Below are 27446 nucleotides of genomic sequence, written 5' to 3'. Positions count from 1 at the left end.
CATAAATAACACAATAAGGAAAATCTATAATTACTACCACTAGCAGCTGCAGCTTGCCAGAAATCAATGTACTTTCTAAAACACTGTCTTGGTTTGGTTTAAATTTTGACTTCTGTCATTAGGACCTGAGTTTAGGGATCAGATAAGACATATTAATCAACAACCACTAAACTTTCATGCAACTAATGCTCTATCAGTCATTAATATATTCCCTCACTTTTGAAAATTAATATTTATTGCAAAGCTAGTATGTTTTATGAGTTCTGGATATACTGGTAAACAAAACAGATAGAGTGCTGACATTGTGGGACTTAAATTCTAGCAGAAGGAGAGAGACAATCAGCAATAACAATAAACAGAAATAAGTAAATAGACTGTTAAAAGGGATGATGGATATGGAAAGAAAAAGTGACTAGAGCCTGAGGAACCTGTGGGCGACCATCAAGAGTACCAGCACTGCACTGTGGTAATTCCAGAAGAAAGAGCAAAAAAGGCAGAGAGAAAAAACTTCCCAAATTTAATGAAAGACCTGAATACACACATCCACGACATTCAACCAACCCCATATAGGGTAAACCCAAAATCTATACGATGGTATATATTAATCAAAATGTCAAATGCCAAAGATAGAGAATTCTGAAAGCCATAAGAGAGAAGCAATGTGCCACATACAACGGAGCTTCAATAAGATAATGTACCAATTTCTCACCAGAAACTATGAAAAGATGACAGTGTGATGACATATTTAAAGTGCTGAAAGCAAAATATTGCCAACCCAATAATTCTATATCTGGCAAAACCGTATTTCAAAAATACAGTTAAGACATTCCCAGATAAAAATTGAGGGAGTCTGTCATCACTGGACCAGCCCTATAAAAGATGCTTTTAAAGAAAGTTCTTCAGGTTGAAAGGAAAGGACACTAGACAATAGATCAAAGCCACATGATGAAATAAGAATCTCTATTGAGGGTAACAACATGGGTAAATATAAATGCCAGCACTATTGTATTTTTGGTTTGTAACTCCATTTTTTACTTCCTAGAGGATCTAAATGACATATGTATAAAATGTAATATGTCAGTGGTTTAGGGCTCATAATGTTTAAACATGCAATTTGTGACAAGAACTTTATAAAGGTGGGGATATGGAGGTATAAGAACATAGAATGTATTTACCATTGAAGTTAAGTTGGTATCCAAGCAAACGAGAATGTTATAGATTTAGGATGTTAAATTTTAAGTCCTATAATAAGTACAAAGAAAATATCAGAGAATATGCAAGCTCATAGAGTCAGAAATTAGAATTCAGGGTGGGAATGGGGAGTTAATGCAAAATGGGTATAAGGTTTCTGTTTAGGGAGATAGGAAAATTTTGTAATGGAAGGTGGTGAAGGTACTTCAACAGTGTAAATTTGAGTAGTCCCACTGATTGCTATGCTTGAGAGTGACTGAAATGGGTAAGTTTATATTGTACCTATGTTCCCACAATTAAAAAAAAAAAAAAAGGAATAAGTAGCTAAAGATAAACTGACAATTAAATGCAATACATGACCCTGGAAAAGATCTTACAACGGGGGAGAAAAGGCCAGAAAAGACATCTTGGGATATATGAAAAAACTGGAATATAGACTGTAAGCTTTATATCAATAGTAAATTTCTTGAACTTGATAACTACCCTTAAGGTGGTTATATAAGTGAATATCCTCATTCTTAGGACATGTGCATGGGAGTATTAAATATTCAAGAAGTCTGATAGTGGAAGGTAGGGAGGCTAAGGCACTGTCATGGCTGTAACACCATCGCAGACAGAGGGAGTCACTGAAAATCAAGAGATTCATTCCGCGTCAGGAGCCCACTGGGCTGGGGACTCCTTAGACCTTGTGGTACTCACACAGCAGGTGCAGAAGGCCGATGAATTCATTCGAGCAAATGCCACCAACAGACAGTCTAGCTGAGCAAATCCAGCATTTGCAAGAAGCAGCCAGGAAGGTATTGGAAGATGCTCACAGAGATGCTGACTTGCATCATATAGCTTGTTACATGGTGAAAAAACCTGGCAACATTTATTACCTTCATAAATGGGAGAGTGGACAGCAATATTTTTCCATTATTTCTCCAAAGGAATGGGGAACAAGCTATTCACATGACTTCCTTGGTGCCTACAAGCTACAGCATGACTTGTCTTGGACTCCTTACAAGGACATCAAAAACCATGATGTTAGCATTAGCATAGTGGACAAGTTGCTAAGCCAGCCAGTGGCCCTTCCTCCATGCAGTAAACCCAACTTCCAAGGACTGACTCACTGAGAGTAGACCCTGACAAACAACTCTCATGGCAAGTAACCGATTATGACCTCCTTGTTGCATGCTGATGTCATGAGAATTGAGAGGATTTAGGTGAATCATGAACTTCTTGGAAGAAGACCCTGCGTGAATGGTCAATGCTGTTTTTATTATTACTTTTAGTTGGGATGGTAATGAACCACAGTGCTCTGTTTTGGGGTTCTCTCTCGGCCTCAGTTACCTATCCAGTCAGTTTCAGAGTACTGGCATCTATACTTTCCCTTTCCTTCAGCTCCATCTGTTCTCTCCATAAATTAAAGCATTGGAGAAAGGAGAGTTTCTTCTTCCCACCAAAAAAAAAAAAAAAAAAAAGACAAAGAATCCTGATAAATACAATCTACATTTAAGAGTTCAGCAAATGTACTGGTAAACAGACAGGCAGACAGACAAACAGATGGATAGACAGATGGACTGATGCTTAGATAGAATGATATGGCAAATGAGGCAAAATGTTAAAATTGTGGATCTGGGTATATGAGGGGACAGGGGTCTGTTGAAGCTCCCTGTATGGGGTTTGTATTATTTTTGTAATCGTCCTACAGGTTTGAAAGTATTCAAATTAAAAATTTTTTAAGTATAAAGAAAATATCAAAAACCATGTGCAAAGAAAATAATATAACTATACCAAAAACATAGGTTTAAGAGTTACTTACCAGCATCCCTTCCCTGACCTTTCTTTGTCAAATCCCATCATATGCTCTCATAGCTCCATAAATTTCTTCTTCATAAACTTACTCCAGTTATAATTTCACAGGTACCTGTGTGATGATTTGATCAATGTCTGTACCCCCATATAAGACTCCTTGAAAGCAGATACAGGAGTTTTATGATAAAATAGTAATCAGAAAACAGTCTATTTGGTAAAGAAACTGAGACACAGAGAAGTTAAACAGGTGACACAAGGTCCCAGCTTTAAAAAATGGCAGCCAGAACTTCAATACATGGTTTGTTTGACACCAAGTCCCCATGGTCTTTGAGTTACACTGAGAAATATGGTTGTTGTTGTTTTTTTTTTTACTGTATGTTATCTTCAAGTTGTTAAAGGTAGTAATTCAATAAACATAACATAGTGGTTAAGGTGGAAATCATCTAAGCTTAATCTAAAAAAGATAAGTCTTCCTATCTTTAAAATCTGTTAAAAAATTAAAATCCCGAAGTGTAAGGACACCCTATGTTATTCCATGCATCCACCCAGAGATAAACCTCAGGTCCAATCACTGGATATGGCATACTCTACCATGCTCAGCCAATTTATCAGAGTTCTACAAAGTCATAGGGATTGAAAAGATGAATCAGGGTTCTCCCTAGCCTAGGTTTTGCTACACTCTTAAAATGTGAGTCTTTGAGTACAATCTGCTCCTTTTGAAAACATAAACAAGAAATAAACAGCAAAGAACTAAAATTACCAAGGGGTAAAGTAGGAGTTGGAGAAAGGAAAAGCTCTATTTTTTAAAGTGTCTTCTGGGCAATATATACACTACTTCACAACCACAACAACCCAGAATAACTTATTTAAAAAGAACTCTGATGGTAAAATTATTAGGAGGTGTCTTAACTACGTTCCTTTGAGATAACAGAGTCTCTTCAAAGGGGAATGGAATCATAAACATTACCTTAGAAAACTAGTTATTACTTTAGAAGTTCACAAATTCTTTTACACAGGTCCTCAACTTAGGCTAATGCTAATCCTCACACTGTATGTGACTAAAATTGTCTGCAAAGAGCAGCTGTCCACTTGACATTCTGGATCTGCCTGTAATGTAATAGTTAAGGAATGTGGTGTCATTCAAGGAGAGACTATAATTTCATGTATTGAATGAAGAGTGTTAAATTTTTACTATAAAATCATGATTTCTAACAAGTCCAAATGTATAAATAATCACCAAACAGTGTAAAACTCCTGGGTCAAAATATTCCAGTATGAGTTTTATTGACTATTTATGGGCAAAATAGTTAGATTCCATTTTCCTATCCAAAAAATAAGTAGTATCTGTAAACTACTTGCCATGAACACAAACCACACATAAATCAGAGCCAAGTCAATCACACCTACAGGACAAAACTGCATCAAATAGCAGGAGTCATTAATATTTTTTGGACCACAGATCCCTTCAACAATCTGGTGAAACCTGCGGGCTTTCCAAATGTAAAGAGAGACCCACAAAATTTTACCTACAAATTAAGAGAGCTCTTGAACCCTTTAATCTCAACTTTATAAACTTCCAACCTGGAAGCTATTTTTTAAAAATCCATTGCAAGATTGCATTAGAGTCAACAGACTTGTGCTTTTCCCTTTAAGACACTGGGTTAGTGACATACATAAACTGTCAATACTCCCAGAAAGAAAAGAGAAGAATACCAGCATTACTAATAAAATACACTCCGCAAGAGAAACTGCAATGGAAGTAAGGGGAGAGTTATATCCTACTATGTGGAGTCCAGTCTATTTTAATATTAGGATTGAGCAATGTCAAGAAAGTTGACATACCAAAATCTCAACTTTTAAAGCAGGTATGTTTGTAGAATTTTTAAGTAGACTTCTGTTTTACAAACACTTAATGATTTGGTAAAACAATGTCAAGCACAACTATATATTTGATCATTTAGTATTTTAATGAAACATTTCTAAAATAGCCAAATCTAAAGTATGAATATTTATAAAAAAGTAATACAGAGTAAATTTTCAACATAAAATCTGAATATTTCATGTGATAGAATCTGATAATATAAAAAATAATCATAAAAAATACATGGGTTATTTATTACCTAAAACATGGAACTAAGTTTCTTATAGCGGCAATTTTACTATAATGGTACCCTCCTTACTTACCCATTGTGTTTAGGTGCCACATTTTGCTTATCCATCAATTCATGATGGACATTTGGGTTGTTTCCAGCTTTGGGCTATTGTGAATAATGCCACTATAAACAAAGGTGTACAATGATCAGTTTGCAACCCTGTTTCCATTCTCTTTTGGTATACACCTAGAAACAGGATTGCCAGATCAAATGGTAATTCTATGTGTAACTCTTTGAAGAACTGACAAATTGCTTCCCACAGTGGATGCACCATTTTTACATTCTCACCAACAGTGGACTGGAGTTCCAATTTCTCCACATCTTCTCCAACACTTATTTTCCATTTTTTAAATAACAGTCATCCTTGTAGGTATGAAGTGATATCTCATTGTGGTTTTATTTTACATTCCCCTAAGAGCTAATAATGTTGAGCATCTTGTCATGTGTTTAATTGGCCACTTGTGTATCTTCTTTGGAGAAATGTCTATTCAGGTTCTTTGCCCATTTTAAAACTGGATTATTTTTCTTTTTGTTGATGAGTTATAGGAGTTCTTTATACATTCTGGATGTTTAACCTTTATCTGATATATGGTGTGGCACTACTTTCTCCCACTCTGTAGGATATCTTTTCACTTTCTTGATAATCTTCCGCACAAAAGTTTTTAATTTTGATGAAATCAAATTTATCTATTGTTTCTTTTGTTGCTCATGTTTTTGGTTTCATATGTAAGAATCTATTGCCAAATTCCAGGTCATGAAATTTGCCCCTAAATTATCTTCTGAAAGTTTTATAATTTTAGCTCTTAGATTTGGGTCCTTGGTCTATTTTTGAGTTGAATTTTGCATATGGTATAAAGAAGGGGTCCACTTTCATTCTTCTGCATGTTGATATTCAGTTTTCACAGCATCTTTTGTTGAAGACACTGTTCTTCCCTCACTTTTATGTACTTAATAATCTTGTCAAAAAATCAACTGGCTATAAACATGTGGGTCTGTTTCTTGACTTTAAATTCTGTTCCACTGATCTATTCATCTAACCTTGTTTCAGTACCACACTCTTTTGATTACTGTCACTTTGTAATACAATTTGAAATCAGGAAGTGTGAGTCTTCCAACCCTGTTCTTCTTTTTAAAGATTACTTTGGCTATTCATGGCCCCTTGAAGGTTCATATATATTTGAGGATTACTTTTTTCATTTCTGCAAAAATGGCTGCAGGAATTTTAACAGGGATTGGATTGAATTTGCATATTTCTTTGGGCAATACTGACGTATTAGCAATGTTAATTCTTCTAATATATGAATATGGGATGTCTTGCCATTTACTGAGATCTTCATTTATTTAGTTCCTTCATGTCAGGTATTATAAAAAATATTTAAAACTGCAAAAGAATGTTTAACAAAATTTAAATATGCATACTCCTGGGCTCAGTAAGTTCACTGTTGCAAATTTATTCCATGGATATATAAAAATAAAACCTGAGTAAATTTAAGGAGTTCTATTAGTATAGTTCTTGAGGGCATCAGTATAGATATTAAGGAGTTGGTAGCTTTTCATTCACCTTTAGTCTCCCCTAAGCAACGCCATTAACTAGAATAAAAATAAAACAAAATTGTCCTGGGTATCACTGCGCAGAACTGAAAATAGGAATATAAGAAAAGGATTAAAGGTCCCAGGACCAGCTGGTGCCCAGACTTTTCCTTATTCTTAATCTTGTTCCTAATTTTGTTTCCTTATACTTGAAAGAAGCTGAGCAGTTACAGCTCCTTCATGTATCAACACAATTGCTCTTCAACTCTCTCATTCTATTACAATGAACTCTCTAAGGGCTCATGCCCCACAAAACAAGTGGGTGTGTGCTGTGTGTCTTTCATTAAAAAAAAATTTTTCTTTTAACCCAAAAAAACAAAAAGAGTCTGCTTCCAGGACATGATCAATCATTCCCCCACCTCCAAGTCTTGGGAAAAGAAGTCCTTAAAACTTTCAGGTTCACGCCATTTCTTAGAGATCCCCAGGATTTTGATAGACATGTTTGTGTTATTAACAGAGAGTAAGCCCAAACTCTTGGAACTTAACACTAATTTTGTCTGACATTTTTCTACTGCTTGAGATCCTAACTAATTCAAGAAGAGAGCCTAAGATGTGCTTGCTGATTCCTGTGTATTCAGCACCAAGCCCTGTAGTTTCTGATCACTCTTTCCCTTGTTACCATACTTTTAGTATCCCAGTCCCATGATACTTTTAATGGTAGGAGAACCTAGGAATACCCAAAAGTCCTATAAACTGATATTAAGGGCCCATCAGTGCTGGGAGAGAAAATCACTCATTGCTGAAAGTGAGGTATATGCTGCCTTTTTAAAAAATCATTCACTGAAGATCAGACAGCATTCTCATACCCACAAAATGGCTGAAAAAAAATCAAACACCTTAGGGAATCTCTATGGATGTTAGAATATTCTGGAGAAAACAGCCTAAATTCTCATCTCCAAAGGTCAGACAGAATCTTGATTATTATAAATCTTCTGCTGCTTCTGAATCTTAGTCTACTGAAATGGGATTTAGTTCTATAGAAAAGCAGAATCTAAGCCACTAGCCAAAGTGAAATCTCCTTGAAACCTTAATTTGCTACATCATAAAAATGTCCACCAATTTTTAAGTCCTTAATTATATTTGGAAACCTTAAAAGCCTTATGTTATAAAGTGCCATCACAGGACTCTGAATGAAGATAACAACATAACTAACTTTTATTGAATTGTTGCATTACTATATGCCAGGCACTGTTCCAAGAAATATACATTCAATAACTTATTTATCTCACAATAACAATGTTCAAGCTATCAAAGGCATATCAGAACTGAGAACTCCTGAGGGAAAGGAAATTCATGTTCACTCTGGAGCATGAGATGGTGGAATGGACTCTGCATGCTGGGGGCATACAGTGAAAGGTAAAAAGGTGCATGTAATGAATAACAGGCTATTCACAAAAACTGTTAAGTATATGTCTATTTCTTATCATCTTTACTTTTATTTCAGATAAGTAAACAAAATTGATGCTTAGAGAGATACAGTAATCTAACCAAGGTCATTCAAATCCAGACTAGACTTGGCAACACAGGATCTCCCCAATAAACTAAGAGTTTTGCTTTCCTAGACATAGGACAAAAAGATACAAAATTCCTTTAGGTATTCTAAGGGCTGAAGTACTTCATTATCTAAAACAGATTGCAATCCTCTGTTAGCATGGAAAAATATGAAACATCGTAACAAACACCACAAAAGATCCACTATTCAAAATTAACACCAAAGCTTACAGAGAAACAGTGTAATTAACAATGATGCCTTAGTTTGCCAGGGCCGCTATGACAAATACCACAGAATGGGTTGCTTAAACAACAGGAATTACTGGCTCACACTTTGGGGGCTAGAAGTCCAACACTGAAATATACCAATCCTTCTCCTAGACTCTGCTCTATGCACTTCCTCCCTCGGCTGATTTTAATCTGTAGCCTTTCCCTGTAATAACCATATTCATGAGTATAATAACTTTCAGTGAATTCTGGGAATCCTTCTATGAAATCATCAAACCCAACTGTGGTTTAGGGAACCCCTCACCCCCACCCCAAACTTGTGGCTGGTATCAGAAATGAGGGCAGTCTTGAGAACGGTGCTCTCAAACTTTGTACTTTGCCTAAGCTCACTGAAGATGCCATTTTACAGGAGGAAACAGAGGCCCAGAGTGGATTAGTAATTTGCTCAATGTGATAAATTTTGTATATGCATGCAAAGCCAAATTTAGAATTTAAGTCTGTAATATAGAAAGCTTTATTATTTTCACTATGTTATGTTATTCCACATTTTAAAAATTATCTTGTTAGTTCTCATTCACTAACACCTAACCTACATAAAAAAAATATTCTTCTCACAACTTCAAGTTTGCATACTTTGGGCTCTGACTCTCTCTTCTCATTCAGAAATCTGGGGAGCAAACATACCTTTTCCTCCTTTCAGGCTCCCTCTAAGAAAACCACCTAAATATGTCTGTCCTGTGTATTGACTTTCATTTGTTCAGAAAGAGATTATAGTTCGTAAGTTGGCAAAATGGGGACTAAACATGTTTTACAACCTCATTTCCTAAATTAGTCATGACTAAAAAATGAAAACCAGTCTGTTCTGGCTAGTGTAAACACTAAATATCTAGCTGTTTTCTAGCCCAGCAAATATATCCCAACTTCAGACTGACTGTCTAAATTTAAATGAATATGCAGTGAAAAATGGATACGTTTGTCCCTGATATATAAGTAATGACAATCAAATTACCAAAAAAAGTATTTAAAAGTTCTTTAAGATGCTATGGTATCAATTCCCTAGAGGAAGAAAAAGATCTTAAAGAGAAACATTACATTCTAGTTTATATTTTAAATGCATAATAAAGGAATCAAAATGAGTTGTGATTTTTAAATTTTCTTTGTGACATCTGGTTGAGGTATAAATGGCATTGAGAAAAACTGTTCAAAATGCTAACAATGTCAATGCCCGATTTAAAACGAAAATCAATGACAATGCCTGATTTAAAAAGAAAATCAATCTTTTTTAGCTGAAACCAGCATGTGCTTTTAGGGTTTCTAAACTAAACATTTTATTTTAATATAGACTGTTAACCTGCTTTGCAGAAGAATTTTCCAAATTTAACTTTCAATCAAACTGATCACAGCAAGATCTAACACCAAAGAACACTAAACATTAGCTGCTGCTAAGACTCTACAAACACTTTATATACCAAGTCGTTTGACTGAAGTTCAGAGCTGACATGCAAAATGCAATCATCATGGTAATTTGAGGCCCTTTACCATCTCTTTTTCATTTATCACAATTTTTCAGTTCTGATTAAATAGAGTACATTGAACTCACAGTTTCCCAATCTCTCTTGGAAACACATTACAGTGACAGTAAAGGGATTTTTTTTTAGGACACACCGCTACAAACAAGAAGAAAGGAAAAGGAGTTGATAAGAACAGCATTTGGGGATCTGGAAAGCAAATGAATGAGTGCCACCTGACATAACAGAGAGGTCAGCAGTGAAAAAAGCTAAGAGAAGCCATCTGATTCATATCTTGGAAACCCAAAAAGTTCAAGAAACTTGTGGTACCAATGAGTTCTGGAATTTGGGGTGGGGGTGAGACTGAATCTGTATCCAAATCTGTATCACCTACTGTAAGGTCAAGGTGAAAGTCTAAGAAGCAGATTCCCAGCCCCAACTCTGCAAAGTCAAATAATTATGAAACCCCTAAAAGGCCGAAGGTTTATGGTCTGGAGAGAGTAGAGGATCTCTAATCAGCATGACAATAGACCCAGATGAGAGACATGATTAAGTGTGAGTTCCCAGCATCTTCCAACCATCTTCCATCCCCTCAGATCCCAGTACACTGTCAGACAGGCTTGCACCCTCCAGGCTGGAGTTGGGAAGGGTACTATCTGAGAAATCTAACAAGGTCTAGAAAAAAGAAAGACCTTAAGATATTGATACCGGGGTGCAGGGGGTCCCACCAACGCAATGGCCCACGCAGATCATCCTACAGTAAAGGCTAAGGCTGACTAGTCTACCACACACCCATAGCTTCTACCATCAGCTTTTAAACATGAGCAGGCAGTCCAGGGTCGCCAGACATCTGAGGCAGAGGACAAAAACAAATAATAGATTCTTTTTAAAGTAATTTGGAGAAAACAGAGCTGGGAAGAGAGATTAAAAGCTAGCAAAAAACAAACAAAAAACAAAAAAACAAAAAAAAAACAGAACTACTAATATCCTCAGAGAGAAGGGAAAATATTGCATCCATAAAATAAGAATAGGATTTAAACAGAATAATCAGAGCACAACAGTGAATTCTTAGAAAATAAAAATATGGTAATAAAAAGGAAAGACTCAATGAAAGAGTTGGAAGCTTAAGCTGAAGAAATCCCTTGGAAATCAGAACAAAAGGGAAAATGTTATTTAAAAAAAAAAAAAAAAAATAGAAGAGACCAGCAGAGGGCTACAAATAATAAAAAAGAGGAAGAAAATCAAATACTTCCTAGAATTAAAGGACCTAAATTTCCAGATTAATGCAACAATCAAGTGCCTCACACAATAGATAAAAGGAGACATATCACAGCATATCGTCATGAAATTTCAGCACATTCAGGACAAGAAACCATCCTAAAATAGTGGTTCTCTACTGTTCAGAATTACTAGGGAGCCGTAAAGAAATATATGTTCGGGTTCCACTCCAGACCAATTACAACAAAATCTCTGATGCAAGGATTTAGTCAAACTTCCCAGGTGATTCTAAAGTGCAGCCAGGGTTGAAAAATCATTGTCCTAAAACTGCCCAAAAAAGAAAAAAAGGAAAGAAAATTATTTTGAGATTTCTTAATTGCAATAGTGAAAGCCCAAAAGACAACAGATCAGTACTTTCAAAATCGTGAAGGAAAAATTATTTTCAACCTCAACATTATCGATTAAGTATTATCAAATAATAACTTTTTCAAAACACTGAGGTCTCACACACACAACTTTCTGTAGGGCTTTACTAGAGAAAGTGGTTTGCCAAAACAAGATTGTAAACCAGGAAAGAGGAAGACATGGGACCCAACAAACAGGGATCTAACACAGAAGACAGGTAAATCAAATCCCAAGAATGACAGCTACCAGGCCCTAGGGAGGGCAAATAATCCAGAATGGAATAGCTCACAAGGTTCTGTGAGAATAATATCCAAAAGGACAAAGTAGTTGATGTGTTTGAACATACTAACAGAAAATTTTATCAAGTAGGAGACAATCTGAAGTTCAATTTGTGATAAGTACATAGAAAACTAAGCAATGAAGCAAGACACTTTAGGAACTCCAGAGAATACAAGAAGTTGTACCAAGAAAGGAAGTCATCTTACTATACTACGTAACTCAGCTGTGAATTGCATTTACTAAGTCATATTAACGTGAACACACAACACTGATCTAAAGCAATGGATGACATGACCACATTGGGGGGTGGGGCGTGTGTGATGTGGCTGGTGACAGAAGGAGAAAGAGAGAGCTAAAAGCTCACCCATCAGAGTAGGAAGCCAACAGACAATCTATAAAACAAAACAAATCAAGAATAGGTCTAAAAACAGGTTATTTTGTGATCTGGTTTAAATACCACAAGAAATACCAAAAAGTCTGAAATAGTTGTCTCTGAGGTACAAGCAATGGTTGGGGATGGTGGGGGTGAGTGGTTACAGAGGAGACTTCTGGTTTTTGTAATAAGCTTTGTAAAACGATTTCACTTTTAAACAATGTATGTGAACAGTTTTGATAAAAATTAAAATTACAAAGAAGCTTTCTCCTTTGACAACTTGCTTTATCTCCTGACATTAATTTTTTTAGAGTTGAGTCTGTTGATAATACATTTCTATTTCATTCTTTTCAACCAATGCATAGTACTCATTGCCCAATTACACAATCATTTATTTATTCCTTATAATATTCATAGACATTTGGTTATTTGCAAAGCTTCTCTATTAAAAGCAACATTACCATTTAAAAAAAAAAAAACTCATATCTACTTGCATACATGTGAGACTTTCATCTGGTTGATTGTCCTTGAACTTTCTGCCTTCATGTCCCCCAAAGAATTTTTATTCCTTGCACATTTTAAAATAAAATTCCAGATATTATTTGGATGTCACCAGTTTTTCCCATTAATGACCTCTTTTTGTCCCAGGATTCCATTCAGGCTACCACAATGTATTTAGTTGTCATGTCTCCCCAGTCTCAAAAGCTGTTTTGCATTTATACTTAGGTAAAACTTATTTAAGCATTGTCACAGTTGTAAAAACTTAAGTAAATCATTTTAACTCTCCAAGCCTTAGGTCCCTCTGTATAGGGCTGTAAAAATGAGAAAGAACTGCAATTTAGGAATATCTTATAAGATAATGATATCAAAAAGCTCTATAAACTCAGAAGGGTTATTGTACATCTTTATGTTTCATACTGAGATTGTGTATTTGCTTAATATTATTCACAAGCTAGTCAAGGATCTTAAATGTCTCTTCTTATAAAATGCTCAGAAGGGAATTAAAACCCTCCCTTTTCCCCCAGAATACACAACTTTATTTTTACAATTACCCTGAGAAACCAGATTCCTGACATTCATACAGGACTTGCATACAATAAAATGTTCGATAAACACTGGGGGAAAACTCAAAATAAATCCAAGAAATAATGGTAAAAAACTACTAAACGTTTCTAATTATATCAATACAAGTTCCATAATAGCCATTAGAGAAGAAACTAAAGCTGATTTTTAATATCTTAATATCTACTTGAATTTCTACTTCTTGATTGTTTTTCACTGATCTATTTATTATATTTAAGAAATAATCAGAACACAGGTTTGGAAACTTAGCATTATATTATAAGCAGAGCTTATATAAAAATGAATTAGGGAGAGGTGGGGCAAGATGGCGGACTGGTGAGCTGTATGTTTTAGTTACTCCTCCAGGAAAGTAGGTAGAAAGCCAGTAACTGCGTGGACTGGACAACCACAGAGCAATCTGACTTTGGGCATACTTCATACAACACTCATGAAAACGTGGAACTGCTGAGATCAGCAAAATCTGTAAGTTTTTGTGGCCTGGGGACCCGCACCCCTTCCCGCCAGGCTCAGTCCCGTGGGAGGAGGGGCTGTCAGCTCTGGGAAGGAGAAGGGAGAACTGCAGTGGCAGCCCTTATCAGAAACTCATTCTACTGATCCAAACTCCAACCATAGATAGACTGAGACCAGACACCAGAGAATCTGAGAGCAGCCAGCCCAGCAGAGGGGAGACAGGCATAGAAAAAAACAACACGAAAAACTCCAAAATAAAAGCTGAGGATTTTTGGAGTTCTGGTGAACATAGAAAGGGGAAGGGCAGAGCTCAGGCCCTGAGGCTCATATGCAAATCCCAAAGAAAAGCTGATCTCTCTGCTCTGTGGACCTTTCCTTAATGGCCCTAATTGCTTTGTCTCTTAGCATTTCAATAACCCATTAGATCTCCCAGGAGGGCCCTTTTTTTTAATCCTTTTTTCTTTTTCTAAAACAACTACTCTAAGAAGCCCAATACAGAAACCTTCAAAGACTTGAAATTTGGGCAAGTAAAGACAAGAGCAGAACTAAGAGAGCTCTGAGACAAAAGGCAATAATCCAGTGGCTGAGAAAATCCACTAAACACCACAACTTCCCAAGAAAAGGGGGGTGTCTGCTCACAGCCATCATCCTGGTGGACAGAAAACACTCCTGCCCGTCGCCAACCCCATAGCCCAGACCTGCCCCAGACAACCCAGTGGGACGGAAGCGCTTCAAATAACAGGCACACACCACAAAACGGCGTGGACATTAGCCTTCCCTGCAACCTCAGCTGATTGTCCCAGAGTTGGGAAGGTGGAGCAGTGTGAATTAACAAAGCCCCATTCAGCCATCATTTCAGCAGACTGGGAGTCTCCCTACACAGCCCAGCAGCCCAGAACTGCCCTGGGGGAACGGCACTCACCTGTGACATAGCACAGTCATCTCTCAACAGAGGACCCGGGGTGCACAGCCTGGAAGAGGGGCCCACTTGCAAGTCTCAGGAGCCATACGCCAATACCAAGGACTTGTGGGTCAGTGGCAGAGACAAACTGTGGCAGGACTGAACTGAAGGATTAGACTATTGCAGCAGCTTTAAAACTCTAGGATCACCAGGGAGATTTGATTGTTAGAGCCACCCCCCCTCCCTGACTGCCCAGAAACACGCCCCATATACAGGGCAGGCAACACCAACCACACATGCAAGCTTGGTACACCAATTGGACCCCACAAGACTCACTCCCCCACTCACCAAAAAGGCTAAGCAGGGGAGAACTGGCTTGTGGAGAACAGGTGGCTCGTGGACGCCACCTGCTGGTTAGTTAGAGAAACTGTACTCCACGAAGCTGTAGATCTGATAAATTAGAGATAAGGACTTCAATTGGTCTACAAATCCTAAAAGAACCCTATCAAGTCCAGCAAATGCCAAGAGGCCAAAAACAACAGAAAATTATAAAGCATATGAAAAAAACAGACGATATGGATAACCCAAGCCCAAGAACCCAAATCAAAATATCAGAAGAGACACAGCACCTAGAGCAGCTACTCAAAGAACTAAAGATGAACAATGAGACCATAGTACGGGATACAAAGGAGATCAAGAAGACCCTAGAAGAGCATAAAGAAGACATTGCAAGACTAAATAAAAAAATGGATGATCTTATGGAAATTAAAGAAACTGTTGACCAAATTAAAGATTCTGGACACTCATAGTACAAGACTACAGGAAGTCTTGTACTATGTAATGGTACTGTGAACAATCAAATGTACGATTTATTTTGTATGACTGCGTGGCATGTGAATATATCTCAATAAAATGAAGTTTAAAAAAAAAAAAAAAGATGTAGTGCCCCCTTGAGGAGCCTGTGGAGAATGCAGGGGTATTCGCCTACCCCACCTCCATGGTTGCTAACATGACCACAGACATAGGGGACTGGTGGTTTGATGGGTTGAGCCCTCTACCATAGGTTTTACCCTTGGGAAGATGGTTGCTGTAAAGGAGAGGCTAGGCCTCCCTATGGTTGTGCCTAAGAGCCTCCTCCAGAATGCCTCTTTGTTGCTCAGATGTGGCCCTCTCTCTCTGGCTAAGCCAACTTTAAAGGTGAAATCACTGCCCTCCCCCCTAAGTGGGATCAGACACCCAGGGGAGTGAATCTCCCTGGCAACGTGGAATATGACTCCCGGGGAGGAAAGTAGACCCGGCATCGTGGGATGGAGAACATCTTCTTGACCAAAAGGGGGATGTGAAAGGAAATGAAATAAGCTTCAGTGCAGAGAGATTCCAAAAGGAGCCGAGAGGTCACTCTGGTGGGCACTCTTACGCACAATTTAGACAACCCTTTTTAGGTTCTAAAGAATTGGGGTAGCTGGTGGTGGATACCTGAAACTATCAAACTACAACCCAGAACCCATGAATCTCGAAGACAGTTGTATAAAAATGTAGCTTATGAGTGGTGACAATGGGATTGGGAAAGCCATAAGGACCATACTCCACTTTGTCTAGTTTATGGATTGATGAGTAGAAAAACAGGGGAAGGAAACAAACAGACAAAGGTACCCAGTGTTCTTTTTTACTTCAATTGCTCTTTTTCACTCTAATTATTATTCTTGTTATTTTTCTGTGCGTGCTAAGGAAGGTGTCAGGGATTGATTTAGGTGATGAATGTACAACTATGTAATGGTACTGTGAACAATCGAAAGTGCGATTTGTTTTGTATGACTGCATGGTATGTGAATATATCTCAATAAAATGATTTAAAAAAAAAACAAAAAACAAAAAAAACCCGCAAACTATAAAGAACATTTGATACATTTAACTGTGTTAAAATTAAGAACTCTGTGCAAGAAAAGACACATTCAAAAAAAGCAAAGAAAAGCCACAAACTGAAAGAAGATATTAGTAGTGCATGTAATTGAGAAAATCCAAAATATATAAAGAGCTCCTATACAAATCAAAAATAAAAAGATACTTTTCCAAAAAAAAAAAAAAAAAAAAAAAGAATTAATAATATATTTAAATTTTAGAAAATAATTCTAGATTAATTCTAAAATAATTCTATAAATAAGTAGAATTACATTTTTTGATCCCCATTAACAATGGGCATTTTTTTTTTCTGATCTTTATGCATTCAAGTACCACTTAGGTAAAAACTCTTGGAGAAAAGATTTAACTAAATCTTTTAAATTTGGTAACAATGGTAAATTCCTTAGTAAATACTGAACAAAATGTAGCATGTAAGATTATAATCAATATTTTTATTTGGGCTTTAATATCACTAGTTTTTCAACAAACACAGAATATCCTAGTAGGATTTAACCACTGAGAATTATACCAAATATTGACTCTTACTGCTAGCCAGAGTCTAACAATACCTCAAGACAAAGACATCTTTTAGGACAAAACATGAGCTCATGGGAACATACCAATTTATGTCATATAGCACATTGCCCTACTTTTTAGTAGCAAGACCTTTCCCCCTTGCTCTACACACATAACACCCATTGATATCCATGGCAGCCTGACGCAAGAAAGGAGCACAATGTGGCCTCTTGTAAAAGGAAAATTTTACATCTGCTTTTGAATGTTTGCCACCTGGCTTCCAGCCAATACAATATAAACATCAGCATTCATGAAATGTTGGATAATTCCTTGTCTTCAGTGAATTCCAGACTTTTGAAAAGGTCAAAATGTAATCTGAGAAGAGGAAAATCATTATACTTTAAAAGGCCCAGAACATAGAAAGAATATCATACAGTAAAGGATAGTACTGACAAATGATCCAAAATACTTTACTGCGGCTGACATGAAAATTTATACAACAGCTACCATTTTAGGTGTGTTCATTACATTCTGAGCACTGAACTGAATGTTTTATATATGTCATCCCATTTAATTCTTACAAAAATCCTGTAGGCGGATATTAGCATTCCTACTTTGCAGGAGAGAAAAGCACAACTCAATAGAGTTTAGGTGAATTATCCAAGGTCACAGAGTTGGTAACTGGCAGGGCCAGGATTATAAAGCCATTGTGCTCTTAAAACACTATGGCATACCCAAACTCTAGAACATGGGCAATGATATCACCTGAGTGTCTGGAAGTAGCTTATCTCTTTGGAAATGCTTTAAAAGTATATGTTACAATCTTATTTCATACTCTGCTTTGCAAACATTACATCACTTGCTACAAATATTGTATTGCTTGCTCCAAAAACATTCTCAATTTTCTGAGGCTTTTAAACAATATCTTAGTCTCTTTTGACAGTTAAAATTTGACAAAGAGAATACAGGTTTACCTGAAATTCTAGTGCAGTAGTACATTTCTTGAAGACCATATCATAGAAGAGACAGCATTCTAACGACCACACCAAAGTACCTCAGTTGAAATACATTTTCAGAGGAGACAATTGTAACTCTATTAAACCAAACTCTGATCCTCCACAGATCTTTTTAGAGCAAGCAAATCCTTTAGCCTCGCGATATTTATCATAATTCCTTACTAACAAGAACACCTTTCCCCAAAGACTGGTTCATAAAAAGTTCAATGAGCAGCTTTTGCTAGTGTATTTTTGCATGTGAAAACTGAATTTTGGTTTCTATCTTATTACCCCACTATTTACTTTTTACATTTTCTTTGTGGAGTATTTTTCCAGCAGCATTTTATATTGTTATTAATTCTTTCCAAGTGCCACAGTCCTGAGTAAATGAGTATCTTTTTTCATCATATCTAACTGCCATTGTTTGGGCACTTAAGATTTTAAATAAGCCAGATCTATCATTTCAAGCTATGATTGCTTAAATGATTTTGAATTCATTGTACAAAAATATAGAAATTATATTGATACCTTTGAATTATGGATTCTTTGTCATCAAATTTCCTTTGGGATACAAAATGTTAAGCATTTTGATTATATAAATAGTTTCCGTATTTTCAATTTCTTAACTTTAAATGTTTAAATACATACCTATTCATAAGTGAGGATTTATTCATTAAAATTACTCAGATTATTTTTAATGCATTTTTAAAACTGTGAACTTTAACATGTATACATAACAGTGATAACTTTCAAAGTACAATTTAACAAGTAGTTAGAGAACAAATTTCAAAGAATGTCATGGGTCACAGTTCCACAACTTCAGCTATTTCCATTCTTGTAAAATATGACATACAAACAGAAAGTTGTTAACTTTTGATGTACGGCTCAACAAGCAGTTATATAGATAATTTCAAAAACTGTTATGAGTTACAGTTCCACAGTTTCAGTTCTTTCCTTGTTACACAATATAGGGGATATACAGAAAGGTGAAGACTTTCAAAGCACAAATCAACAAGTAGCTATAGAAAAACTTTCAAAGGATGTTATAGGTTACAGCTCCACCACGTCATTTACCTCCTTCCAGCTATTCCAACACCCAAAAATCTAAAAATATATATATATTTGTATAAAGTTTCAGTATTCATAGACCTTTGTTAAATCTTATCCTGTTTGTTACTACCCCTTCCTCTCACTTAATCTGTTTCTCCATCTTCAGGGGTGTCAAGGCAGTGAGCACCCTAACTTGCTCATACTGAAAGGGGGTGTTGACCATATGGGGAAGGGGGCTGCATCTGACTGTTCTTAAAGAGGCTGTTACCCCTGAGTTTTAAGACTTATCTGGCATAGGAATACTCAGGTGGATTTAAGCTTCTGAGAGATATAACTTACTGAGTGAATCTTTTATAGAATCTCAGATAGGGACTTAGGTATTTGGGGACTACTTTTGGTAAGGACATAGTGTACTGTGGCCATTTGGGATGTCTAGCCAGAGCTTGCATAAGAGAAACCTCCAGGATAGCCTCTTGACTCTATTTGGGATCTCTGAGCCACTGTGACCTTAGCTCCTTACCTTTCTTTTTTCCCCTTTTGGTCAAGTAGGCATTTTCAATCCCTCGCCACCAGGGGGGCCAGGCTCATTCCTAGGAGTCATGTCCCATGTCGCCAGGGAGGCTTATTCCCCTGGAAGTCATGACCCTCATTAAGGAGTTGGCTAATGAACTTATTTGCCAAGTTAGGCTTAGAGAGAGAAAGGCCACATCTGAGCAACAAAAGAGACTCCTTGGAGATGCCTCTTAGGTATAATTACAGGAGGGATCAACCTCCAATTTACAACACTAAGTTTCACAAGAACAAGTTTCAAATTGAGAGCTCAGATTATTTTTTAAGTCTTTAAAACAAGTTCCAAACAATTCACAACTGAGTTCTTAACCTAACTTGAAATATAATTCATAAACTACATGTATTATACAGTTTCTAAGGAAACTTAGTCATCTGGGACTGGGGAAACAAACTAGGAGCCAAGAGTTTTGATTTCCTACATGGCTGTCAGCAAATTAAATACCTTCCTTCTGACTCAGTTAGTTTATATGGAAACAAGGTAAAACATAGTATCTTGGAAAATCAGATTCAATATTTGAAGTTAAAATTCCCATGTGATTTAAAAAAATAAAAATAATTTGAAAATATCATCACCATAATCAAGACTCTCCTCTAGGCTACCACAGCAGCTGTATCAGCTCTAAAGTAATCACAAGTAGAGCCATGTTTTTTAAAAAGCTCAGCATTTCCTATTTAAGCAGAATAGTTAATGAAACAACTGGTTAAGCCATCAATTTGGCTCAAAGATGTTCACTGACCAAAGCAAGCATAGGATGCCATTCTCCAAAGAACTAGAATAAAATAGGCTTCTAAGATTTATTGAGTACCTTTCATGTACTGTCACTGTTCTAAGAGTTTAGCCTTAATTTAATCCTCAAAAGAGTCCTACAAGATGGGTATGAATATGTGCTAGTTTGGATACATTATGTCCCGCCAAAAGCCATATTCTTAAATGCAATCTTGTGGGGGCAGACGTATTAGTGTTGACTAAGTTGGAAACTTTGGAATGGGTTGTGTCCATGTAGATGTCACCCAACCGGCTGTGGGTGATAACTCTGATTGGATGATTTCCATGGAGGTGTGGCCCCACCCATTCAGTGTGGGCTTTGATTGGTTCACTGGAGGTCTATAAAAGCTCAGACAGAAGGAGCTCACAGCTAGCTGTAGCCAAGACAGACATTTTGAAGACGGCTGTTGGAAGCTGATGCAGACATTTTGGAAAACGCCATTTTGAAGCACAACCTGGGAACAAGCAGACACCAGCCACATGCTTTCTCAGCTAACAGAGGTTTTCCAGACGCCATTGGGCATCCTCCAATGAAGGTACCTGATTATCGATGCGTTACCTTGGATACTTTATAGCCTTAAAGACTATAACTGTGTAACCAAATAAGCCCCCTTTTAAAAAAGCCAATCCATTTCTGGTGTTTCACATTCTGGCAACATTTGGAACAGAATATTATTCCCATTCAAAACTAATGGCACATTAAATGCCTTGCATAGAGTCACACATTTTCTTCTAAAACTGATACTCAATCAGATATAATGATTATTTGATGACTCAGAAAACAGGATATTTTATGACAAATACAGAGTACTCTGTCTGAAGCTTAATCATCATTGTACAAAAATGGAGATATCAAACTATAGAATAGATACTCTAAATCTTCCCATGAGAAACTACTTTCCATTTCCCTGAAGATCCCTGAGAGAGAGAGAGAGAATGCCGGCCAGCAAAACTCGAGGGGACAGGGGTAAAGAGTAAAGTTCTGATTTCAAAATAACTGACTGGTACTAACAGTACAAGAAGTCAATTTAGATGACCAAGTGATTTTCTACTACAAAGCTCTTTTTTTAAAAACTTTTAATGAAAACAAATAAAATGTGACCCTATTTTCCCTACTTTCTGATAAAGGAGGCAAAATTCACAAACACCTAGCCTGTATAAACACTTAAAATACTCTATGCTAATAGCTTAAGTTATTACACAATCTACAAGTATTCAAAAAGACTGGTCTGAATGCAAAGGAAAGCTGTGGCCTAATCAATGGTATTAACATAATCCAAAGGAAGAATGTAGGAACAGCTGAAGAATAAACAGTGTGGAGTAGAGAAAAGAGAAGACCAGAGAGCAAGATTCTGGCAGTGTTCATCAGCCATGTTGATGAAAAGGGGAACTCTGAGCAGCTGCTTCGAACCATCTGGTAGCTGGGCAAGAATAACTATTTGGCTGTACCAGGCTATCATTACTTGATGGTAAAGATGATGATCATGATGATAACAAGAGTACCTAACTTTCACTGTGCATTTAACTTTTTGCCAGGCACAATGTTAGGCTCTTAACATACATTACATACATTTATTTAACTCTCACACAAAATCCATGAAGTACTATCCCTATTTTATAAATGAGGAAACTGAGGCTCCCAGAAGCTAAGTAACTTGTCCAAGGTCACTTAGATAGTAAGTAGCAAAGCCATGATTTGAACCCAGATCTGAGTCCAAGGACTATGCTATAATAAATATTAAAATAATATTTCTATAAAGATGGCTGAGAGAAATGAAAAGAAACCTAAATAAATATTGTAATCAGAAGACTCCATAATGTTAACATGTCAGTTCTCCCCAATCTACAGATTCAACATTATCACAATCTCAATCCCAGTAAGCTTCTTCACAAAAATTGACAAGCTGATCAAAATATTTATGTGGAAATACAAAGGCATACAACAAAATCGTAGGACTCGCACATTGATTCCAACAGTTACAACAAAACTACCGTGATCAAGATGGTGTGGTAAAGGCATATGAAAAGACACCAAGGTCAAAAGAACAGAAGAGGGTTCAGAAACAGGCCCAGGATATGGTCAATTGATTCTCAACAAAGGTGCTAATATAATTCAATAAGGAAAGGACAGTCTTTTCAACAAGTGGTGCTGGAATAACCGGATGTCCATATACAAAACTTAATCCATACCTAGAACACGTGCAAAAATTCATTCAAAATCATAGTCCTAAATGTATAAGATAAAACTATAAAACTTCTGGAAGAAAATATACATGAAAAGCTGCATGACCTAGGGTCAGGCAAAGATTTCTTAGAGATGATGTCACAAACATGAATAACAAAATAAAAAGTGATAAATTGTACTTCAAAATTAAAATTTCTTGCTCTTCAAAATGATCTACACATCTCCGACTTTTATATATACCATGGCTTCTTAGAGCTCTATGACGGTGAAAGAATGCATTTGTCTTTTAGCACAAATGTCCAGTCCACTCGGCTATAGCATTCTTTTCACTGTTTGTTAATAAACTGTTATTCTGGTTTACATGTATACCTACTCTTGAGAGTTTTGCTTACCTAGAAAGGGTCAGTATCCCTGAAAGAAGTACTGTAACAAGAATAAAGCTTCTCCACCTACAAGGCTAAGAAACCAACTCTGGATTTCAATGACTTCATCTGAGTAATATCCCAATGACTCCTGCACCATGCACCATCCAACCAATCCCTAGCAGTCTCTATCCCTCTACCTATTCTTTAACTAAAACTGTACTTTTCAAATCCAGTACTCTGTTTAAGAATTCAACTGGGATTTCCCATGCTGACTTTGTTTTATTTCAAAGATACAAAAATTTGCTTCTGCCTGTTAGAATAGCTAACGTTTGCTACTAAAGGCTCCAACAGAAAGTCTGAGAACGAAAAGGGCATGAATGGTTTGAAATTCATGTTTTCCATTATTATAAAGAAAAAATCATGAACAAGTAAAAAAAAAAAAAAAAGTCTACCATTTACCTAATATCTTTTCTGAAATTAAAATAATTAAATTATAAATGAATCTGCCCAGCATTAAAAAAAACAACATGGATGTGGCTACCTAAAATCAGCATAAAATAGTATTCTCTGTACTAATCTCTGTTCAAATTCAACTAAATTTCCCATAAGAATCCAGAAATATTCCACAAATTGTTTTTCCTTAGTAAACTTAAATTAAAAGGTTAAAATAAATGAACCAGTGATATTTTTATAATTAGCAGATGGAGTACAATCTAATAATAGAAAGTGGACGTTTCCTAACTGCTGGTAGTCTGTTTTTTGGTCAACGATAAGGTTTTCAGTGATTTCTGATTAATGGTTACTTGGTAAATTTGTTGCATGAGGCCTGGCATGACGGTGGATGGTGGACTGTCAGAGCTGGGTCCCAGGGTGCTGCCCTGCCTCCACAGTCACCCACCACCCTCTGCGGCTGCCTGCAATGTTGAATCATGCAGCATCTGAGGGCAAAGAGAACAGCTGGGAGGCAGGGACTGTATGAGGACTACCCACACTTACTGGCTCACTCCTCCCAAATCTTCCCACCCTCTAAGCCCTCTTGTACCACCCCATGATTTACTTCTTTGGGCTCTGGCTTAAGTCTCCTTTATACCAACCCAACCTGAATTCCTTTATCTCTCTCACTCCAAAGTAGTCTCAGGGGTCACAAGTATTCAAGGAATGGGGTTGGTATTAGGAACCAAACCTCAACTGCCCCTCCCTGAGTGAAGCATCTAGATGCCTCCTAGCATCTTTTTCTGTCAAGGTGTCAGGGTGCTGTTCAGATTCCAAAAAAGGATATACAAACCTTTAGAAGCTATAGTAAACAATTAGATCACTTTTTAAAAACCACATAACTCACTGTCTTGTAGTGAAAAGCAAAACCATGTTTAATAACGTAGCCGTTGGGGTGATAGCATAAATTTAATTTTAAAATGAATGTTACCATCTCATAATTATTATATTTATTATGCAGTAAAACAGATAAACAAAAAAATCAGAGCCTTCATTTTACTATCTCTCAGCTCTATTTGAAACAAAAAATTCAAATTATAAAAACATAAACTGATCATTGGTTGGTGTCAACACACATTCAGCCTAACCTCTCATATTCCACATGGACAGCTGGTAAAATTATAGTCAATGACATACTCTGTGGCAAAATACTTGAGAAAGCCACAGGACCTTCTCTGCTGCCTTGAACTAAGACAAGAAAAGAGACCAATATATTTTAGATAGATTTTCAATCATAAGAACGTAACTTTGAAAAATCTTTTTTCCTGATTCAGTTTTACATTAAGAAATTCCAAGAAACATTTAAATTTTGATATGTCAAATTTGAAGAATTTTAATATGATTATTTTCTTTTACTTATTAATAGTACTCTATTTCCCAGTATTTGTCTCCCAGTAGCACTTAATCTGTCAGGCTACAGAAAACAAAAGACAATGTGTACTTTCAATAAACTACTAAAAAGCACATTTCAGATATAATGCTAATGTCACATTTATGTACACGATACAACCCCCACCAGACATCATGATATTTCATTAGTATTTCCACTGAGATTATAATGCCAGTTATTGATAATATACCCAACTACAAGGATCCTAATTCTGAGGAGTCTCTTGTTCAACCATGAGTAAAAGTTTGTGTATTCTATGTAGATTATCTCAGATGTTTTAAGAACCTAATCATTTTCAAACCCCCTTCTGAAAGATGTGATCATTTCATACAATGTGAAAGCAGGAGGGACCTTTGACAAAACCTAATGCAACCTTCTTACCTGATACACTAAATTGCCCCCACTCATCATCAAAAAAAAAAAAAAGAAGAAGAAAGAAAGGAGAAAAGTAAGTAACTGGCCCAAGGTCTCACGGTAAGGAAATGGCAGCACCAGGCTAACCACCTATTTCATTCCTCCCACTTCATCATGGCATCTTCATTAAATAGAACAGGCAGTCCTCTGTTCTGGAGGGCCTCAGGTTTACCCACCCAGCAGGAAGCTTGGCCTCCACCTGCAGCTGCCAGGGTGACAAGGCAGTCCTGCCACCCTGGGGGAAAGCAGGACAGGGAGCGCGTCCCAGCTAAAACCTGAGAGGAAGCAAGAAGTGCCCAGCTCCTGGAATGGTAGGAAAGACAGAGCAGGAAGAACAGTCAGCTGACACCAGAGAAGGATCCAGAGAGAATGAGTCGGCTGAGGTGAAAAAAAAATGTCACACATTCAGAAGTCTGGATTTCCTGAATGGAACTAAAGGTTTCCCATAGAAACCATGAAGTGCTGTATTTCCATAAATATGTATCTCCATAGATATGACTTGGCATCCTCACAAAACAAGTGCCACCATTTTCTAAGGAGAAATGCACCATGAGATCCAGCCAGACAATTTAAAAAGAAACATTGAAACAAATCCAATTGTAAATCAGATACTGCCTGTCCTTCATTTAAAATGGGTAGGAGGGGGTGTTAAGTGAGCTACCAGCTACTGACTGATCTGATAATGAAACTGTGTCTGCTGTGCGTTCCCATTGGCCTGGTGAACACATGGTGACCTGACAAAGGTCCTCTTCATTTTAAGCAAGCCAAATTCTGATATATCGATGTCAAGTCTGCACTGCAAACAAAAGAAAGCACTTACTTTTTTACTAATAGATAGTATGAAAAGAAATATAAATTCCTCGGTAAGAAAACAGCAAATATCCTACATTCCTTAATGATACATTAATTGATATAACTCTAATGGAAGTTTCTCTGTTAAAAATAAACCAATTTATTACCTGCTTAAAAAAAAGCAGAAAAAACATCTTAAATCAAATCATAGCTAATTCTAATTAAAATAAGAATTCACTAGTAAGGCTAAGGTAAAAGTTTTCATTAAAAATTGTCTAAAAATAGAAGAAAACATAAACCCGAAACAAATTATACTCCACAGAAGTAGAAAAAGTCCTGAAGCAAGTCCTACAATAAGGGGCAAAATTTTCCAAATGGCACATCTAAACTGACATTTGTTTTCCAAGAATAACTTTTAATATTCCGAAATATTTATGATAAACAAAGGGGAAAATATTTTAAATGTGGGACATTATCAAAAACCTCACATTCCAGACTAATAATTGGACTGAAACAGGCACAGTATGTTTGAGTATCTTCCAACTTCACAATAATACATATTTAAAGAACCCTGGATGCAACTATTCCCATTTTATATGAGATATTAATTTATAAAGTAAATATTTTAATATATTTAATTATTACACTATTTCTTAAAAAATGTATATTTGTCTAAAATAACTACAAATAAACATTAAAAATTTCCAGTGCTTTTTCCTTCAACAGAAAGTCCTTTACTACATTATAAATAAATGAAATCAGTTATCTTTCATTATTCATTAAAAAAATTACTACTCAGACTAAACATTCTTTTTTGTATCAACTCAAAAATAAGTTAATTCCCCAAAAGATAATTAAGACTATGCAATAATTGTGATGGTCCCAATATACAGACTAAATTACTCATCAATTATAATTTATTACATTTACTAAACAAATATAGGTTTATATAAAGAATGCATGCTTCAATATGACTTCATTTTTAAAGTACAAAATTCATGTATGTGGGAAATGAGCTAAGAAAATAAGCTATTTCACTTAAAAATTTTATTTTTACTACTACACAAGATAATTTATATGAAATATGATGCTTCATCTCACTAAATAAATAAGAAACAAAAAACACTCTCTGATCATAATCCTTCCACACACGGACAGATTGAGTGTGACAAAATGTTTCTATTTGGGGATGCATCTCCATTAAAAATTAGCAAAACCTTCCTGATGACAGAAATAGCACCTGCCACAAATAGTCCTTTGGAGCAGGATTTGACCTCCTATTAAGTCTGTGACATACCAAAGAAACCACTTAATTGAAGCATATCTCTTCACCCTTGCTCACAAT

At 36.4% G+C, this 27446-nt stretch overlaps 1 protein-coding gene and 1 pseudogene across 22 annotated transcripts in view; one reads left to right on the top strand and one right to left on the bottom strand.

Moving 5' to 3' along the window:
• DST (dystonin) overlaps positions 1–27446 on the bottom strand; it is a 489857-nt gene that overhangs the window by 301358 nt on the left and 161053 nt on the right. The gene's annotated exons all lie outside the window — the stretch shown is intronic.
• Positions 1784–2306, top strand: LOC119539614 (annotated as a pseudogene).

The sequence above is a fragment of the Choloepus didactylus genome, chromosome 7 (genome assembly GCF_015220235.1).
Source record: "Choloepus didactylus isolate mChoDid1 chromosome 7, mChoDid1.pri, whole genome shotgun sequence".
Taxonomy (NCBI): Eukaryota; Metazoa; Chordata; class Mammalia; order Pilosa; family Megalonychidae; genus Choloepus; species Choloepus didactylus.
This window is presented reverse-complemented; position numbering and strand designations above follow the sequence as displayed.